Genomic DNA, 2,338 nt, shown 5'->3' with positions numbered 1-2,338 from the left:
TATATATATACATATATACGACGGGCTTCTTTCAGTTTCCGTCTACCAAATCCACCCACAAGGCTTTGGTCGACCCGAGGCTATAGTAGAAAACACTTGCCCAAGGTGCCACGCAGTGGGACTGAATCCGGAACCATGTGGTTGTTAAGCAAGCTACTTACCACACAGCCACTCCTGCGCCTGTATATATATATTATAATTGTCTGAATTGTATAATGGTGGTTCTTTATATTATATATAAATTACATATAGAGCGCTGAATTTCGCCATGCGACCATAATGTATAACGAAGTACATTAAACGCTTTGTAAGTTAATACTATGTTCCACTGTGTTAGCAGTACTATTAAATCCCTTGCTACGTTTATCTCTACAGTTTTCCTATAGAAATTATAGTCTGCACTAATGTATTAGACGTTTCCTATCAGAATACGCCTAATTTAATCAACAATACGATTGAATTAGGAAAAATATGTAATCGCTGTATATGCATATTTCTGGAGTTCTTGCTCTTTCTTTAGCACCCATTCAACCTGTTAATTAACTAAGAGCTCATTACTTAAATATCAAGTAAATATAGTCGTGAAAGATTATTGGATATACCAATTTTAAATGTTACACATTCTTGGTAGTTGGTATGTATATATTAATTACTTGTAGATTTCACTAAATTATCATTTTGCTTTATTTGATTATGTTTGCTTATATTTTTAGGAATACATCAAGTGATATTCGAGGTTTTTTGTAACAAGGTGCCTGAAAATAAATGCGTGGAATTCGAAAATATTGGATTGGGTAAATTTCCATTTATTTTCATGATTGCTAAATCAGTTAAATTTTGTTTCATTTTTGATATCTCATTAATAATGTTTACTTGTGTTGCAAACATTTTTAAAGCACATAATTAGCGTTTGGTTTTGCCCTGAACGTTTGGAACAACGTTTTCCTTGCGATTTTTACGAGTCATATATTTTTCTTGTGAGAGTAAATATTAAAAATTCCGATCTGCTTTAAGTTCCATGCTAATTATTTGCGCTCCGTCGTTAGAGTCATCATAAATATAGAGACCCCTGCCTTAGTGTGTGCGGTGTTGCACTCATGACCTTAAGATTATGGTTTCGATTCCTTGAACGAACGATATTCTTCAGCAAACCACTTCATATCATGTCTCTCCAGTCCACTCATCTGGCAAAAATGAATAATCCGGCGCCAGACTGACATCCCACTCAGGTGGTGGGGTGCATGAAATATATAAGCCACAGAATCCGGTAAAGTAGATTAGATCTTTCGGTTTGATCTTTGATACATTTTCTTCGATATTTGTTATAACCTTTTGTATTTTTGTGTCACATTATTCAGCGAAAATTTAAGTTGTCCGTCTCTGTCGAGTACGTTCAGTTTTTTGGTATTTTTCTCTTACTTTCTTGTCTTTCTCTTTTCTAAAAGCTAAATATTTTGCGAGATGTTTGCATACTCCTTATGTCAATTTTAACTTTTACTGGGATGTGTAATTAAATATCCTCGATTCATTAGAACCACGATAGATACAAAAAAGTTTTGTCTGAATGTGTCTTTCGGCGGCTGTTATGAGTGTGGTCTCTTGCAATATATTTTTTTATAACTTACACTGGACTAACCATCTTAAATGAATCCTGATCGATAATGTTTCTCGAGGGAAATACATTATTGCATTATATTGGCATAGAGAAAATGCTAGCTACATACACAGGTAATTATCAAGTTTAGAGTATTGTATTCACGATCACAAGATAATATATCCAACTCCTGGAGCGGATGGTGAATTGTGCTCTTGAGCAAAACATCTCTTCTCACGATCTTCTCCGATCACTTCGATGCTTGACGTCCGGTATATCGTGCATGTGTTCGGAAAGCGTCAATTTCTCAGAGGGAGTCGATTTGATGGATGGGGCTAATACACAAATCTTACATTTGATCACATTAAACAAATCCTTTGTGCAGGCTGCTTGGTATGAATTTGTAGAACCGTCTTCATTAAACATACCTGGTTTCCGTTTCCCTCATTCATTATAAACTCAACGAATACTGCGGAATTTCTGAAGTAGATCCATTGACTCTCTTATCAAAACAGTGAATGTCTTCAGGTAGCCTAAACACTGAAAGTTCTTTTAATCAGCATACTATTTACCATACACAGGAGGTCCAAATAATTACACATACACACACATAGGTACACGCACACACACACACACACACACACACACACACACACAAACACACACACACACACAAATACACACACACACACGTAAAGGTAGAACGTTGGAATAAGTGCTCAACACCGCATAGGTGGATGAATA

The 2,338-nt window shown here is 35.7% G+C and overlaps 1 protein-coding gene across 1 annotated transcript in view; it reads left to right on the top strand.

Moving 5' to 3' along the window:
• The window catches only part of LOC106871357 (growth hormone secretagogue receptor type 1), an 878,042-nt gene that overhangs the window by 520,742 nt on the left and 354,962 nt on the right, over positions 1 to 2,338 (top strand). The window contains exon 4 of the mRNA XM_052967163.1: positions 714 to 794. The gene's annotated coding sequence lies outside the window, so the exon portion shown is untranslated. The remainder of the gene's footprint in view (positions 1 to 713; positions 795 to 2,338) is intronic.

Source organism: Octopus bimaculoides, chromosome 1 (assembly GCF_001194135.2).
Source record: "Octopus bimaculoides isolate UCB-OBI-ISO-001 chromosome 1, ASM119413v2, whole genome shotgun sequence".
Taxonomy (NCBI): Eukaryota; Metazoa; Mollusca; class Cephalopoda; order Octopoda; family Octopodidae; genus Octopus; species Octopus bimaculoides.
This window is presented reverse-complemented; position numbering and strand designations above follow the sequence as displayed.